Here is an 18,490-nt window from a genome sequence, read left to right on the forward strand (position 1 = left end):
CAGCCTCCCATCCACAGTCAAGCGTGGGTTTTCTCATGGGCAACAGGGGATCATAGAAATAACATATAGAAATAATAGCCATTTGGTGAGGAACAACCCACCAAATTATATGTCTCCTGTCTAAACCCCCCGATAGTGAGGCACTGAATCTTCAACTTGGACCTGTGCGCCGCCCGGAGGGCTGATTAAAACCGTCCGGGGCGAGCCCGAGAATCCGCATTTCTAACTAGTGCCCAGGTGGTGTTGCGGCTGCCCGTCGGGGACCGGCGCTGAGAACCGCTGGTCTAAACATCGCCCAAGTCCCACAGCCACAGTCAAGGATTTCCATGTCCGCATTCGACAGCACTTTGCATGGCGGCACTTGCTCGTTCTGTCCCGGTCACGGTCGTTCCGCCTCCCTCCCCGACAAGACTGCGGATCCCTTGAGGGCCCGGACCACAGTTTATTCATACCCACAGTGTCACCCAGGGCGTCGCACAGGGTAAATCTTAGCTCGCAGTTGTTTAAAAAAAAAAAAAAAAAATGGGGGCTAAAATTCTGGAAGGTGATCTGATAAACATCGCTATGACGAATTCTCCCCAGTAACACCATTATTGTATAAATGATGCGCACATTAACCTTTTCAGCGATTTCAGAGATAACTGGGGGCAGCATCTTGAAACCGAATGAGCGTGTTTCTAACGATGTCCCTCCGAGCAAAGTTGAAGGGAAAACAGTACAAAGGGAAGGCTCGCGGGGCGCCTGGGCCGCTCAGTCGATGAAGCGTCCGGCTTCGGCTCAGGTCATGGTCTCGGGGTTCATGGGGTCGAGCCCCGCGTCGGGCTCTGTGCTGAGAACTCGGAGCCTGGAGCGTGCTCCGGATTCTGGGTCTGCCTCCCTCTCTGCCCCTCCCCGGCCTGTGCGCATGGGCTCTCTCTTCCTCTCTCTTTCTCTCAAAAATAAATATTTTTTTTTGAAAGGAAGGCTCATTTAGGATTCACACGAACACGGTCCAGAGATCCCATAAACTACCAGGGGAGCGCATCTCCCTGGTCTCATTACCCCATCTGATGATACATTTGAGGGCAAAGCCCTTTCTGCTAAGGCCAGGCTAGTGCAGGAGATGGTCCAGCTGGGGGGTTTACCGCCACCAGGGGGCATGCGACTCTTTCTGGCGAGTCAACACCACTCACGGCCGGTAGGGGACAGCAACACTCTGCCTAAAGCTTTGGGTTTCCCTTCACCGAGAGCTCAGGGTGTGGAGCGCTCATTGTTTGCTCTGAAACCGGGCTTCTCACCTGCCTGTGGACTCTAATTTTCCTCCAAGTGTCACGACGACAGCCTCGGGGCCAACGTGTTGGAACCAAGCTCATGAAAGGCTGCATCTAGTGCAAAGCGGACAGTGGACTCTGTCTCATTAAAAAACACACAAGTTTTGGGGGGGGGGGGCTCCTAATCCCGCAAGGTTTGTCCAGCTGTGTCTAAGTCTCATCCATTTAGACATTGACTGGTCAACTCAAGTGGAAGTTCTTTATTGGCTCCTGGTGATGTCACACGAGGCTGGGAGAACAGGTTTTCTAGGTGTGGGGCTTTAACTTAATCCCTGAACCATCTAGAAAAAAAAAAAAAAAGCCCTAAGGCCTTTCACCTCCTTCGGAGCCAGGGCCTCTGGTGGTAAGTAGATACTAAGCTTTTCCCAAGTGCTCCTAATAAACAACAGAAAAGCCAAGAAAATGCAATGCAATGCGAAGCGAGAGTGAGGAAAGTAAACTCTAGGGAGGAGGCTCTTACCTTTGCTGCCTGGAAGCCACTTGGGAGTTTAATGGGCTCGAGCCGTTGCCAGGGCCCCGCCCCAGGTTCTGATCAACTAGTCTGGATACTACGTGGGCGGCTGGAGTTTGGAAAGATCCCCAGGTGCTCCCAGTGAACAGCCAGGCCCGAGAGCCATTGTTCGATGTGCAACGTTTGCTCCCGTGTTAATGGGATCCTCACACCCACTAACTAGATTAGGTTCCTTATGCCTCGAGCACATTTAAAATAAAACCCAAGACTTGGTAAGAAAAAGTTAGCACTCGGGGCGCCTGGGTGGCTTAGTCGGTTGAGTGAAGGACTTCGGTTCAGGTCATGAACTCACGGTTTGTGAGTTCAAGCTCCGCGTCGGGATCTGCGCTGGCAGCTCGGAGCTTGGAGCCTGCTTGGGATTCTGTCTCCCTCTCTCTCTGCCCCTCCCCGGCTCTCGCTTTGTCTCTCTCTCTCTCTCTCTCAAACAGAAACATTAAAAGAAATTTTTTTGAAAAAGAAAAAGAAAAAGCACATTATAGAGGAATAGGAACCTGATGAAAATTGAGCATAAAACAGAGTCAGGTTCTCTGTCTCTCTCTTTCCCAAATTGCCACCATTAACTGCTCCCAAAGAATACCAGCCTGCTATTTACTTTATTCATTTTTGAATGAAGCGTTTGTATTAGCTGACCTTCAAACACTTCCGGGTTGTCTAAAAGGAAGCCATGGGGCACTTTGACTTTTGAGTTAACTGGCAGTTTGTATCAAATCCCTTTAAACCCCCCCAACTGAGAATTACCGTTGTAGGCTGTTGTATTCTCTGGAGTACGAGGCTCCAAACACAATTTAGGTCAAGTCCATTTAAAGGTTACTACACGGAGGCCACGACTGTGAGTGGGTGAGCTCCATCCACAAAATGGCCATCTGTCATCTGGGGGGGATGGGGTGCCAGTTACGTTGTTGAACATGCTGTTAAGTCCCATAATTCTCTTCGGGAAGTCAGACTAATGGTGCTCTCCAGGGCAGGCAGGGTCGGAGGGGTAGCGTGGCGGGGTGGGTGTGTGGCGGGAGGAACTAAAGCCTGGAGTATGTGGCAAGCTGGCTTCGCCACTCTCTCGCCGACAGCGTGACACCAGGCAGGTTTTTCGCTGTCCCCGAACTTCACTTTGCTCGTCTCTACTCTAAGGGAATAATAACCATGTCAGGTAGTTTTTCTTTTAAAGTTTACTTATTTATTTGTCTTGAGAGAGAGAACGAGGGCGTGAGCAGGGGAGTGGCAGAGGGAGAGGGTGAGGGAGGGAATCCCAAGCAGGCTCTGCACTGACAGCGTGGAGCCCGACTTGGGGCTCAATCTCACACCCTTGAAATCACGACCTGAGCCGAAATCAGAAGCCGAGGACGTTTAAGCGACTGAAGCACCCAGGTGCCGGCACCGCCCCGGGTCGTTTTTCTTAAAAGGGATAGACCCAGACGCGCTGGTGACTGGTTCTTGGGGAGGGGCGATGTGTGGGGTTTGCAGGTGTCTGCGGTGTAAATCCTCCCAGTGAATACGGCCTTGGGACAGACGTGCACCACCGGAGACGGGCCATCTTAGGGAGCCTTCCAGGGTGCACCAGGCACTCGCAACCCATCACATCCCCGCTGTCTTCACCCAACAGGGGCCCCTGTGCCGACATAGGGTTTTACCATTTCTCAAACATTTTTATGGGTCCTCTCATTAAATTCTCGGGGCAACGTTGTGAAATGGCAGGGTGGCCCTTACTGGCTGTACAGACGAGAAGGCGCAGGCTCAGAGGGACGGGAACAAATTGCTGAAGGCCACAGGGTAAGTAATCTATAAAATGGGTACAGTGGGCAGAATAACGGTTCCCCCGCTAGAGAAGTCCGCATCCTAGTCCCCGGAACGCGTGAATGTCAGGTTGCAGCTGGAACGAAGGCTGCTAGTCATTGGGCCTGGAAGTAGGGAGCGGCCTCAATTACCCAGGTGGGGCCAGTGTTCTCACAAGGGTCCTGAGCCGGGCGAGAGGGAGGCAGAACAGGAGGACGGGAGGGAAACGTAACAGGGCAGGAGAGAGGCAACATTGCTGGCTTTGAGGACAAAGGAAGGCTCTATAAGCCTAAAGGCAAGAAAGGAGATGCCCCCTGGAGCCTCCAGAGAGGGACACAGCCTTCCAGTGCCTTGACTTTGGCCCGGTGAGACCCGCGTGGGACTTGTGACCTCCGGAACCGTAAGAGAATACATTTGTGTTGCTTAAGTTGAGAAACGTATGGCAACTGTGACGGACCGGGCCGAAGAGCTGAGCAGGCAATTAGGCCTCCTCCTCCTTCAAGTCTCAGGGCACATTCCAGCTCCGGTGGGGGGTGAGAGGGGGCGCGGGAGGCCTCTTTTTTCCGCGATCTTTCTAGGCCCGGGCTTTCTCCCCCAAGTTGTCATGATCCGTGGCTTTTAGCACTTCCTGCGGCGGTAATGCTCCGCATCAGTCAGCCTAATCCCCAAGGGCAAGATACCATTCTCTCCCCCTCCTGCTTGCCCTCCACCAGCTTCTTCCCCAAGAGCAGGGCATCAGCGCCGGTGCGACACGCGTGAGTGTGTGCTTAAGGGACTGAATGCTCCACTCTGACCTCAGCAGTAGCGCTGCCCCGTTGCCGCCACCAGAAATCGGGGCGCTGAACTCTCAGTGTTGCGGGACCATGAAAAGCTGCTCTTGGTAGCGTCGGGACCTACCTCCCCCGCTCCCTGTAGTGCAATCCGCGAGCCACAGGAAAGGTCAAGACCGCCCCGCTCCCCATGGCCCCACAGAAGCAGCCTTTCCTCCAGCTGGCGTGGGTCAGCCTCTTTTGCAGAGGAAGGAGGGTTGTGGCTCAAGACCGGAGAGAAACAGGCGTGACGAACGGGCTCATGGCGCGCCCGTCTCTGATGTCGCCGTCTTTGTCTCAGCAACGCTTGTGTTGGATTTGGGCCTTCGGGCTGGGCACTGGCTTACTCTGTCCTCATTGATCCAATGTGAAAAGTCCCAGCTCGGTGCTCTGCTTACTTTTCAAGGCTTGTGAAAAAAGGAATGGAGAGAGGTATGGGCGAGCCTTGAGTACTGACTGTCACAGGGTTAATACGCTAGGAGCAGATGTGACCACGTGCTGAGAGCCGGGGCTACGTAGGAAAGTTCACATTCTCACGGGAAGTGAAAGTGAGTTGCCTCACTTTCTGTCATGTGACGGCTGTGTGCTGCTGATCAAGTCACTGGGCCCCTGTTTCCTCACACATGACCTGGGGAGCCTGATAGGTTCCATTTATTGATCACTTCCACGCATCCCACCCGTTCCAAGCCCTTGGCCATGACCCGTATCTTACAGTCCTATCGTTTCTCAGTGTCAGAATTGGGACCGGCTACATAGTTTGTGAGCCCTCCTTCAGAACTGGTTACATTTCCCCATGGCAGCAGCAGGACATTAAACCAAGCCTGGGGCCCTCCTGAGCGCAGGCCCCTGTGTGACCACACAGGTTGCACACCCATGAAGCCGACCCTGGGCCGTGTGACTCCAGAGCAGGGCGAGAGCACCCCCTAGAGGAAGCCGTTGCAACAACACTCCAGGGGCACAGTGGGGAGGGACTCGTGGAGAAGAGGTGAGAGGTATGTTGGTGGGGGGAAACCGGGAAGGGTGGATGACTTAGGGGTAAGTGGAAATGTCAAGTTTGGGTTACAGATCTGGATATCCTGGACGGCAAAGTGGCGGTGGGGGTAGGAGTGCAGTGGTAGAAAAAAAGCCTGCTGACGCCTGACGGCCTAGCCTTTTGTTTTGAGGACATCGGGCCTATCTGGGGGTGTCATCACATGCACAAACGTTGCCTTTGGGCACACAGCAAACAGGATACATTTTTTCAGGAAGTGGAAACTCTTTGAGAAGAAAACAAATCAATTTAATTTCCTAAAAAGAACAGCTGTTAGTGTCATTTCTCAGTTTGGGCTTTTTCCCCCCCGAACATTCCCTTCCAATTTTCAGAGGCATGATCAGTTCTCTGATTACTCTGTGATCATACGTCATATCTATCGTGTTTGCATGTAATTATGTCATATAATAATTGTACATTTCAGAGGAAACAAGCCAGGCAATTAAAACAAAACAAAACCAGAAAAAGAAAAAAAAAAAAAAATCTTCCAAGTCTCTCCCAGATTCTTCTCTCAAACTTGGTAGGGGCCCGAGAAGTGAGGCACCTCAAGCCTGAGACTGCCTGGGTTCAAATCCCAGCTCCTACCCACTAAAAATGGGACTTTGGACAAGTTAGGTAACCTGGGTCCCTTCTATAAAGTGGGGGTAAGCATACTAGTTCTCACCTCAATCCTCCTGTGTTACCTTGTTCTGAAGATTGAATGAGAAATACCTTGACTAGTCCCTCATCAAGGTACCATCCACTGACACTGCGGTGGTGAGGTTGGGTTGAGCCTTCTGACCACCCCGGAGGTCTAGCAAGAAGGGCTCGTGGGTTCTTCTTCCCACAAGGGCTCACAATAGAGTTTTTGACAGATTCAGCAACCTGAGGCAAGCAAGGCCACGGAAGAGAGGGGAAGCTGCCCCATATCTGTACCTATTTTGAAAGAGGAGCTCTCTGGATTAATAAGAATCTCCCGGGGCGCCTGGGTAGCTCAGTCAGTTAAGCGTCCGGCTTCGGCTCAGGTCATGATCTCACGGGTGGTGAGTTTGAGCCCCGTGTCGGGCTCTGTGCTGACAGCTCAGAACCTGGAGCCTGCTTCGGATTCTGTGTCTCCCCCCTTTGCCCCTCCCTGCTCACTCTCTGTCTCTCTCAAAAATAAATAAACCTTCAAAAATAATAATAATAACAATCTCCCTACTTTTCGTGATTCAGGGCCGGAATTCTGCCCCAGTATAGTTCTTGGGTAAGCACTCAACAAGCGTTCTTTCAGGCCCCTTGCTGTTATGCGTTGGAGATGCAGAGGGAAACCAGCCCAGGCCTACCCCTGAGGAGAGCCAGCCCGACTGGGAGAGTGGCAGGGAACAAACAAATGGCAACAGGGACAAATGTTGCAACAGAAGGCTTTCCTCCAGAGGCCTGGGGGTGTGAGGATAGCATTCTGCCTCAGGGAGTGGAGACAGCTTCCCACCTCAGGTCACATTTAAGCACAAGTCTCTAAAATGGCTGCCAGACAGGGAACTTCCTGGGCTGATGGAAACATTCTGTATCTCATCTGGGAGGGTGGTTACACCGCCATACACGGCCGTCAGCCCCCGTGGAAAGCACACGTAAAATGAATGCACTCTGTTTCATGTGAATGAAACGTCAATCAGGTTGATTGTAAACAGTCTGCAGGCCCGGGCGCCATGTTGTCACGTCAGCACGCTGCCTGGCACTCGGTGGATTCTCTGCTGAATGAGACCCTGAAGGGCCGAGTGTGTCCCCAGGAGCCGGCTCCGTGTTGCTCCCGGTTCTGAATCCTGCCTTTGTGCGGCCACCAGGAGCTGAGGGCTGAGGCCAGCCTCTGCAGGGGAGGAGCCTCAGCTAAATGCATTGACCTTGCCAGGCCTTGGGGAGTTCAGGGAAGTCTTTCTGCTTCCTCCTCTTGGCAGGGGGCTCTTCTGGTCTGAATGCAGGGCCCTATTGGCCGACCAGTTCCAGGCTCTGAAGGCGCATTTATCATGTTCGTGGCTCCCATGTGCCCTTAGAGTTTGTTGACTAGTCTCTTCCGGGCTGAGCTCTCAGCCGCCTCCTCCAATGCTGCTCTCTTCTGAACCCCCCATCCTCTCTCCTTGCCCCTCCCTGATCCCCCTCCCCTCTTCCCCCTCCCTCCCCCAGGCCGAGGACCCAGCTGGGGCTGGGCTGCCAAGAGACCCCAGGTCAGAGCCTTGAGGCCTGAGACTTACCAAGGCCCATGTGTGTCTGTGTTTGGGTAGATCTGGATGGACAGAGAGCTGAAGTGACGATCGATTTGGGGAACGGGTCTCAGTTTCCCCCCTCAAGGTAGGGCTACCAGAGTCCTAGTTAAAGTGGAATTTCAGGTAAATCATAATTTTTTAGCTACGCCTCAAATATTGCATGGGGTAACGCACTCGAAAGTGTCTGTCATTCTTCTGAAATTCCAGCGGAGCGGGATTTTGGCTACATCTAGCAGCCCTGCTCGGCGTGGGGGGCAGCAGTGGGAGAGGGCGAGGAGAGCACACAGCCCTCTGGCGGGGCAAGGGCGGCCAAGCCTTCTCGGTGCTTCCCCCAGGGCATCGGAATGGCAGGGACCACGGTGACAGGGTGTGTGAGGTGTGAGGCTGCTTTCCACCAAAGCCATTATCCGATGAGCCTGATAATTGGGAAAGAAGGAGATGGGCTGTGAAGGTGCTTCGTCCCCTCCCCCACTGTGGGGCTCCCTCTCCCTCCCCGTGAGGCCAGCTGAGGCAGCCAGGGGGGGCACCGAGAGGCTGACAGGGCGGCCAGACTTCTGTCCGGCCTCCTCACCCGCTTTCCCGGGCCTCCCCATCCTCGCGAGACCCACGTGGCACCCCCCCCCCCTTTAGGACCTTCACCCCATGGCTCCACGGGCACCGATCTGTCTAGGCAGGCATGGGAGGAGTCAGCGGAGAGTTACTTGCATATAAACCGGTGGACAGATGATGAAACCCCAGGAAACCACGGCTCCTCCCAGCCGGGGCCCCAGGCAAAAGCCAGCCTGCCAGGCTCGGGACCCGCTTCTGGCCTCACTGCATGCCCAGGGACCTTGGGCCAGTCCCTTACCGTGTGCCCTGTCTCTTCATTTGTAGCCGGGGTGCCAGCTGCCCTCCCGCACCCTTTTCCAGTGCTGCCAGGAGGCAGGAGTGAGCTGGCAGGTGTGCAAAGTGATGGCAACATTTAAAAATGAAACACCTGGGGGTGCCCGGGTGGCTCAGTCGGGTCAGCGCCCGACTCTTGATCTCGCTCAGGTCACCATCTCAGGGTTCGTTTGCTCGAGCCCCGCGGCAGGCTCTGCGCCGACAGCGTGGAGCCTGCTTAGGGTTCTTTCCTCGCTCCCTGCCCCTCCCCCACTTGTTTTCTCTCTGTGTCTCTGTCTCTGTCTCTCTCTGTCTCTCAAAATAAATAAATAAAGTGGGGCGCCTGGGTGGCTCAGTCAGTTTGAGCGTCTGACTTCAGCTCAGGTCAGGATCTCACGGCTCGTGAGTTCAAGCCCCGCGTCGGACTCTGGGCTGACGGCTCAGAGCCTGGAGCCTGCTTCGGATTCTGTGTCTCCCTCTCTCTCTGCCCCTAACCCACTCACATTCTGTCTCTCTCTCAAAAAAAAAAATAAATAAATGCACATTAAAAAAAATGTTTTCAAACAATAAAAAATAAATAAACTTTAAAACAATTAAAAACGAAGCCTCTGTACAAATGTACCTTTTTATGGTGGTTCAACCTGGCTACAGGTGCTTCTGCTTTGAGAAATGCAATACGTGAATATTCAGGCACCTACACACATCGCTGGGAGATTCAAACAGCAGCTCCTCTGAAAATATGAATCGATTCACCAAAAGGTAGCGTTGTGCTCGCGTTTGACGGGAAAACATCTAAGACCCAGCTTCTGTAGCTGGGACGGCTCTTCATTGGGCATGTGGTAGGCTGGTTGCCTGCACTCGATGTGCTTGGGTTGCATTCCAGAAAGGAGGCCTGTGGTTGACCTGTCTACAGTCCATTTGCTTTAGGATTATGAGCGTCATAGTCTTAGTAACTGTCCTCCTGCCCCTTTAAGAACAGAAGTTCCCTCGGTACAGAAAAGCAGGAAGTGTCCCTGCTCTATCTTGGCTGGGAGTTTCACTTCCTTCCAGAAGTGTTTTCATACTAAAGAAACCCCAAGTCCAAGGTCTCATCTCTTTCTTTCAAAGGCAGCCTTAACTGCCTTTGTGTTGGGTTTTATGAAATTTCTTGGGCAGGAAAATATGCAAATATATTTTTTTACTTTTTAGTTTTAAATAGCCTTTATTTTTTAGAGAAGTTTTACATCCACAGCAAAATGAGTGGAAGGTACAGAGATTTCCCATATAGCCTCTGCCCACACACACACACATGCAGAGCCTCCCCCATTGCCGACACAGATAATATATTCTTTTCAAAGTTTTATTTATTTGTTCTGGGACAGAGAGAGGCAGAGAAATAGAGGGAAAGAGAAGTGGGGGGGGGGGGCAAGCAGGGAGCCCGACACGGGACTCGAACTCACAAACCCTGAAATCATGACCTGAGCCGAGATCAAGAGTCAGACGCTTAAGCAACTGAGCCACCCAGGCACCCCGACACAAATAATGTTTGTTAAATATATAAAAGGTGAAAGTAAAACATAACATGATATTTTTAATATTTTAAAATATGAAAGTAATACATGCTTCTGGTAAAATGTAAATGGTTGAGGATTCCCCAGAGGTAACTTCTGTTCATAGTTCTTAAAATTCCCTTCTGGAAATTGTCTCCGTAACCTCACTTTATTTATCGCACAGAGATAGAAGATACGACATTTAGAAGGTTCTCTTTTTTCCATTTAGGGTTATACTTTGGGGGAGCCTGGCTGCCCCGGTTGGTGGAGCATGTGACTCTTGATGTCTGGGTTGTAGGTTCAAGCCCCACATTGGGTTTCTTTCTTCTCTTTTCTTTCTTTCTTTTCTTTATTTTCTTTCTTTCTTTCTTTCTTTCTTTCTTTCTTTCTTTCTTTTTATTTATTTGAAGAGAGAGAGCTCGAGCTGGGGAAGAGCAGAGGGAAAGAGGGAGAGAAAGATCCCAAGTAGCCTCGGGGCCTGAACCTGCGAACCCAAGGATCACGATTTGAGCCAAAACCAAGAGCCAGATGCCGCCCAGGCACCCCTGCCTTAGTCTCTTTTCCTAATGGCTGTGTAATTTTCCATCGTTTGCATATCTGTCACATGTTTAACTCCCTAATTAATATACACTTGGGGTAATCCTAGCTCTTCGTCTTACGTACAATGCTATGGGGACAGATATACGTGCATGTGTGTATGTACGTGTATATCTTGGCATAACTGCCCAAACACGGCCCTAGAGAACATTTCTAGCAGGGGAACCACTGGATCAAATGGGAAATGCTGGTTTATTTGTGAGGGCCCCTGGTAGCTCTGAGAAAGTCTACACCAGCTCAGGCTTCCAACAAGGGCATGTGAGAGCTGCTCTCAGCCTTCCTTCCCTGCCTTTGGACCAACCTCAGACATTACTTAACCTTTACATTTTTGTCAGTGGGCAAGGGGCTGAGAGGGCCTGCTTGTTTGATTTGCATTTGAAAGCCTGCCAGCCAGGGGCATCTGCCTGCTCGAATCCTGGCTCAGAGGGGAGGGGCTTAGAGGCCAGACTTGGAACCCGAGGGAGAGAGAGAGAGAGAGAGCGCGCGCGCGCGCGCGCGCGCGCGCGCGCGCGAGCCCGAGCGCGCTGGATTCGATCCCAGTGCCGGCACCTGCCGACGTGATGTCTGGAGCCTCAGTTTGACCATCTGTAAAATAAGCATCCTAAGCCCAAGACCATGGGGTTATGGAAAGCCTCCGACAAGTGGCCAGCACGACAAATGTGAATGGGCTTCCCACCGAAGCAAAACAAAACCGCGAAAGGCCAATTTCGACTGGCCCAGTCCGAGGCCCAGGAACGGTTTTCTGCGGTATCTGAGATCTCACCTTCTTACGCGCTGCCCCTGCCTGAGGGAGGAAAATGCAAATAAAACGCTGCAGGAGAAAACTTTAGCGATCACATCAAATGGTCCGTCTGCCTAGGGAGTGAGCCGGCGCATGTTACATCTTGGAGCCTCAGTTTCTTCTCTGTAGGCTGGGGTGTTCGCTTTACCTACCCACCCAGGTCGCTCGGGGAAGGAGAAGGGACACGGGACAGTGCCTGGCTCTGGATGACCCTTGTGGTTATTCCCAGCCACGGATCCCCCTAACTGCTCAGCCCATGTCCCCCAGCGGGACAGGTGAAGCATAGAGTCCCCTCCACTACAGGTGATTCTCAACATTTACTAGGTGCCGGGCTAGCTGAAGGCCCTTTGGGACTATAAACCCTGCAGGAGGGGACTGGCGGAAGGGCAGCCCCCAACTTTCTGGCCTGCCCTTTGGGATGGAATTATATATCCTGCGTTGCTCAGCAAGATGGGTGCGAGCGAACGGTGCCCATTACCCCATTTTCTAGAGTTTGCTAAAACCTTCATGGGCCTGCTTTGTGAAACTATATCTCCCATGTTTCTTTCTTCCTTTTTTTTTTTTTTTTTTTTTTTTTTGTCTCCTTTGGAAGCTGGGTGCACTCTGAATCTAAGTGACACATAAGTGGAGATGTCACTGACATGGTTTCTCCGGTGACGTCCGTGCCGCTTGTGCGGGGTGGGGGCGGGGTGGGGGGGGGAGGAGTTTGTATCTCCCCAAACTTCAGGTGTTGAAATCGTGACCCCCATGATGATGGTGTCAGGAGGTGGGCCTTCGGGAGGTGCCTACTAGGTCATGAGGGGAGAGCCTTCCTGAATGGGATCAGTGCCCTCTTTTATGAGAGGCCCTGTAGAGCTCCCTCACCTTTCCACTGGGACTGGGAAGAGGGCCCGCACGGGACCGTGCTGGCCCCCTGCTGTCACACGTCCAGCCTCCAGAAGTGTGAGAATAAACGCCTATTGTTTGTAAGCCCCCCGGTCGCAAAAACGAACAGCTTCGCCGTGGAGAAACCCGGCAGACGGCACCTTCGTCCAGCGATCAAAGTTAACACCCCCAATCATGGTACAAGCCAACGTCATGGGCCTCCTGATTCGAGACACCGAGAAGGTCACAGCGTCCCTCATGCAGCGTTCCTGCCAAACACCAGACAGACCGAACTCAAGGGAAATTCCACAGAACAACTGGCCCGTCGCCTTCAAAAATATTAGTGTCCTGGAAGACCGAGAGAGGCTGAGGAAGTTCTGAACTCAAAGGCACTGAAGGGACATAACGTCTCCATGGGACGCGTGCTCCTGGATCGCAACCTGGACCGGAAGGAAAATTTGTTAGAAGGACATTATCAGGCCGATAGGCAACATGCGAATGAGATTTGTAGATCAGATAGCAGTTTTGTAGCAACGGGAACCTCCCTAGTACTGGTAATTGTACAGTGACGGTGCTGGGGAATGTCCTTGTTTTTAGTAAATGCACTCCGAGTATCCGGGAGCAAAAAGGCGTTATATTCGCGACTTGCTCTCGGGGGTTTAGAAGATACATATAGAGAGAATGATAAAGCAAATGTAGCAAAGTATGAACAGTTGATGAATCTGGGTGCCGGGTACACAGGAATTCTTCACTGTGTTTTTGCAACTTTTCTGTAAGCCACCTCGTTATCATAAACAATCAGACATTGTCCAAGGGGCGCACCAGGAATAACAAAGACCGTGCAACCACTTGGGAAACACCAAGGGTTTAGAGGCTACCTCGCAGGAACCAGGAACCAGGGACCAAGGCCAGCCACATTATTATGCAAACCGGATCCTGTATTCTAGCTAGAAAAGTAAGGCATTTATGCAAATAGAGCCTGAGAGTACAAAATATACTATTCAAACATTAAAATACCTCCTCCTGGCCCAAACTAAAATTGTGTCCCAGTCTATAAATAGACAGAAAAATAGAAAGAGTTAAGTCCAAACATGTGCTTTCTCTTCCTGCCAAGGACTACTGGTAGTTAAGATAGAGAGTGTGTGTGTGTGTGTGTGTGTGTGTGTGTGTGCGCGCGCGCACGCGCGGTTGGGGGGGGTGCGGCTGATGTCGGGGACGCCATTTTCGTGAAGGAGTCACTGTGGGTCTTTGGAAGCCAGGCACGCAGGTTCAAATCCGAGAAATGGATTCATGGAGGATAAAACTAACCAAACGCACGGCCGTCACCGCCACCGCCACGGCCACGGCCACAACAGAATCGGGTGCTGTTTACTTAGTGTCGGGAACACTTCCAGTACCAATAAATCATCCTGGAGTTAGCAACACTACTCTCACACGACCGACGTTCATAAACCACGGCATCTGGCTCCGTTTCATCCTATATAATCTGCTTCCTGAGGTGTTTGAGCTCCCGCGCCTAAAATCACGCCTCCAGGGCTAGGGGCCCACCGCAGAAAGTAAGGCGCTTTGCTTTCTGCCCTTGGCTCTGCTGAGCAGCTGAATGCCGCTGGGCAAGTCGCTTCCCCTCTCTGTGCTGGCTTTCATCCACTGCAAAATCCTGATGCCAATACCTAGTCCCTTTATCTGCCCAAGGCCGCCTTCAGGAGAAAATGACACACAAGATGAAGAAACCGCATCGACAAAGTTCACAAACACCAGACAAATGTGACTCGCGTGACCTAAGGAATGACCGGAGCCCCAAACGTAAGGTGACACTTAGAAGCTGGCCTTTCTTCCAACTGTTGTCCAGTTTACTGGTCGCTCTGAGCTCGCGCCTAAGCCCTTGTGAGTAAGTTGCTAGTACGGCCTAGAATCTAGGCCAGGCCGAGAACACGCAGGAGGCAGTGGTAGGTTACCTTCCCAAAGCAAGTATTCGTTGGTTTGTCTGCTTCATTGATAGCCACACCATGATCCCTTCCATTCTGTCTCAGAAATTCTGTTGGTGACTTTTTCTGGGTCCAGAGACCCCCTCCCTTAGATAGGCTCGGGTCCACGGCCATCCGAGAGGGCCTTGGAGGGACCCCAGGGAGTCCCTGAGCTTAGAAAGGAAAAAAAACTTACATCCTTTCATTAACCTCGAACTGAGCGTTAGCGTTTCCTTCCAGCAGATCTACAGGCGGGCAAGGCTCTGAGCACCGGCCACTGTCACAAAATAGCACAGAACTAGCGGCTTAAACGACACACACGTTATTTCTCACCGCCCTGGAGGCTGGGAAGTCAAAGATCAGGGCGCAGGCACATTTAGTTCCTGGGGAGAACCTGTTTCTCGTCTGGCTCACGGACAAGCTGCCGTCCTTCTCGGCAAGGAAGGTCTGTAGCATTGGCGGTTCCTGTGACTGGGTCACCAAAACACCGCAGATATTTTTATATCTGTTCACCTTCTGCAGATATCTACACGCTCCTCACGACTTTGAATTTATGCCGGACAGGGGACCGACCCACTACTGGATTGTGTTATTTAGTGCCTAAAGCAGCATGTCTATTACTCCCGCACAGTGTTTACACTTCTCTTGGTAACTGCATGGAAATATACTTGTTTTCACTCTTGATCTCAGGTTTTTCTTTAAGTGTATTTATTTGCTTAGAGAGAGAGAGAGAGAGAGAGAGAAACAGCGGAGGAGGGGCAGAGAGAAAGAGGGACAGAGGATCTTAACCGGCTGAACCCCCCCAGGCGCCCCTAGGCTTTTCTTTTCTTTTCTTTTCTGCATTTTCATGATTCTGAGAAAAGGTCTGGGGGCTTCATCAAATTGGTGCAGCACAGAAAGAGTTAAGAACCAGACTTTCACTCCACCCCCAACCAGACACTGGGGTGTGAGGAAATGGGCCTATGATTTACTTTTTCTTTCTTTTTTTTCTCTCTCTCTCCACCAGCCGGCGCCGCCCCCCCCCCCCCCCGGCTTTCTTAATCGAGGTAAAAATTCACATAACATAAAATGAACAGTTTTAAAGCGAACAATTCAGCGGCATTTCAGACGTCCAGGGTGTTGTGCAACCGACCTGCTGTCTCGTTCCCAAACGTCTCCATCACGCTAAAATGAAACCTTGGACCTATTCAGCGGTCATTCCCCTGGGCTCCCTCCCCTCAGCCCTTGGCAACCTCTAATCTCTTTCTCGCTCTCTATGGATTTGTCTCTACTCTGGATGTTTCCCGTAAATGGGATCAGACGACACGTCAAGGTCCTCCCATGTCGTAGCGCCCACCAGGGCTCCGTTCCTTTTTATGGCTGGACACTGTCCCCTCGTGTGGCTACACCACATTTCCTTCACGCGGTCGTCCGCCGACGGGCATGTGGCTGGCTCTACCTTTTGGCCGTCGGCTGTGAATGGGGTTGCTGCGAACAAGAAGACGAGTATTTGTTCGGATGCGTGGCCTTGATGGAACCGATTCGCTAAAGTGAGTTTTGGTAACCGTAGTGTCTATGAATCTCAAGTGTCCGTCTCGTCTTGACCCCCTCAGGCAGTGGAGTCCTGGCTCTAAATTGCGCGGTAAAAACCTGGACCTCGGGGCGCCTGGGTGGCTTGGTCGACTAAGCGCCTGATTCTTGATCTTGATCTCGGCTCAGGTCATGATCTCGCTGACAGGACATCTAGCCTGCTTGCGATTCTCTCTGTCCCTCTCTCTCGCTGTCCCTCCCCCACTCACATGCCTTTTCTCTCTCTCTCTCTCTCAGAATAAAGAAACTTTAAAAAAAAAAAACCACCTTGAACGCAAGCATCCTTTTCTGGTGTTTCCATCGGCCTTGTGTGTGGCCTTTGTGTGAGAAAATGACATCCTCCTCTTCTTGCTTTGTTGCAAATTCTATCTGGGGAATTCTTTCCCAGGGAAGCCTCCTGTGAGAGAAGGCGGCAGAGAGAATTGGAGCAGTGGGCAGTGCTGCTGGCACAGGCTTGCTCCCTCATCGGCCCTGGAACCTGCCAGGCGGTTCTCACGTACAAGCAAGCTAAGAGCTGCAGGCATCCCGCGGGCAGAGAAAAAGAGCCAGGCAGCAAGGGACGGAAGAGAACTGGGGTTGCCACCTGGCGCAGGCCCTAGAAAAGGGTGGTGGCCGCCAGCTCCCAGGGCAACTAGGCTCAGGTTGAGGCCTAGCAGAGGGTGCAGAGGCCGAGCCGTCCCGTGCCCCTGCTCAGACCTTTTCAAGCTCGGGCAGCATAGGTGGGAAGGATCAGAGAGGGAGGGCATTGTAGGCCCAGGAAGGGGCCCAGGAGTAGATGGGCCCCTTCCTGGGTCCTAGGAAGAGCCAGGGCACTGGGGGTGCGCAGGGAATGAGAACGAAAGGGGCAGGACTAGCTTCATAACCCGGGGACACGGTACAAAATGAAAGCGCAGGGCCCTTCGTTGAAAATTAACGATTTCAAGACGGCGGCCGGGGAGCACGAAGCCACGCCAAGGGTCTCTGTGAGCGCGGGGCCTTGTACCTCTGCATAGGTCCCATGCCCTTGGAGCCAGCCCTGCAGAGGGGGAATGGTCCGGGTCATCCAAGGAGGTCGAACTTGGCCTACGTGAGGTAGCCTCTCAAATCTAGTGCCCACCTTGATTTTCCTTCCCATAAAGCCGTTAGCCACCTTCTGCTGATGGTGTGGGAGACACATTCTATTTAAAAAGCTTTGACGTCCGCCGAAGCCGCACATTAAAATACGGGGAACACTTGTTACTTGCGGATGATAACCTCCGCTTGGCAGAAGAGTAAAAAGTTGATCATTTCTTTTTTACACATAAGTCCAGCGGGAGTAGGCGGAGCCTCCCCTTTCAATATATTGTTATTTGACCTGCTAATTTTTTGTCACCACTGTTATGGGAATGACCTCTGGGGAAAATACTGAAGTCGTGCAAAGCTGTGCGAAAGTGCCAACACTGAAGATAACGTAATCGTTTTAATTTTCAAATCGAATTGCTATGCCATGTGACCACGATATCCGTGTTTCAAAGTTTTCGTGCCGGAAAAAATGTATTGCGATGGGATAAAACTTCACCCTTATCGGGCCTATGGAACAAAGCCTAAGGGCCTTTGGATTCTAGAAAAGCATAGTGTTTAAATGAAGCAGCTTCTGAACCAACCCTGCCTCTGGTTTCCATCGGGTGGTTTTTGGGTAAATCCTTTAATCTCCCCAGGGCTCCCTCAACTGCAGAGGTGCCTCTGTCACAGGTTGGGTAAGGATTTGGGGAGATTACGCATGGAGAGCTCCCCTGTATACGGCGAGCACGCAAACAACGTTATCATTACGGTCACGACTGCTGCTTCTACTGCTGTTCTTATCGACGACGACGGTGATGATCGCGATGGTTGACTCTGGCCGCTGCCTGCTTCTCAACCTTATTTCCTGTTACTTTCTCTCGTTCTGCGCAAGCCCCGGCCAAACTAAGCGACGCGCCGCCCCCTGCACATACTTGAAGGTTCTCTGCCTTCTTTTTGGTGCCCTTGCTGTGCAGAGACTGAGTAACCACTTGGAGGGGATGTTGTAGAGGCGAATTCAAGCCACAGAAGGGAACTGGGTTGAATGAAATCCCCTTTAAAGTTCCCTTTGGCGCTAAGATCCCATCAGATCAACAAAGCGAACGGGAAGGTGAGCGGCACGTTTGCCCTTCCCCAGAGTGATCTTCGACTCTGCTCTGCTTGGCCTCCTCTGCTCGTTTGTTTTGTTTTTTTTTTTTGTTAGTGCCCCTTGCAGCCGGTGAGAGTTGAACTAGATACTGTATATGGATAGGCCACTCAGTACCCCTTCCCTGTCATTAGGGGGTGGGGACTCGGGCGTTGTCTGTGGGGGATTTAGATGAACAGATGGTGTGGGGCCACCGGGGAAAGTGGGTTGCAGGCAGGTAGGGCAGCTGGTGGGCGGCCCTGGAACCCGGACACAGGGACGCCGGGCTTGAGCAGGCCAAGGGTGGGGAACCTTGCTGCTGTCACTTCTGTTCCTTCTCTTCTTGTTCTGGCCAGTGCTCTGCCCAGAATTTAATAGGTTAAAAAGACGAGCACTGGTTTGCATGAACCCAGACTTCCCTGGCTGTTTGTCCAGCTTTGAAAATAGCTACAAACCCGTCCCGGGCCATCCCTGGAAAGGAAAATGAAACACAGTGTGGTCCGCGACACCCCTTCCTGGTTCCACGGGGCATGGGC

The sequence above is a fragment of the Felis catus genome, chromosome X, assembly GCF_018350175.1.
Source record: "Felis catus isolate Fca126 chromosome X, F.catus_Fca126_mat1.0, whole genome shotgun sequence".
NCBI lineage: Eukaryota > Metazoa > Chordata > Mammalia > Carnivora > Felidae > Felis > Felis catus.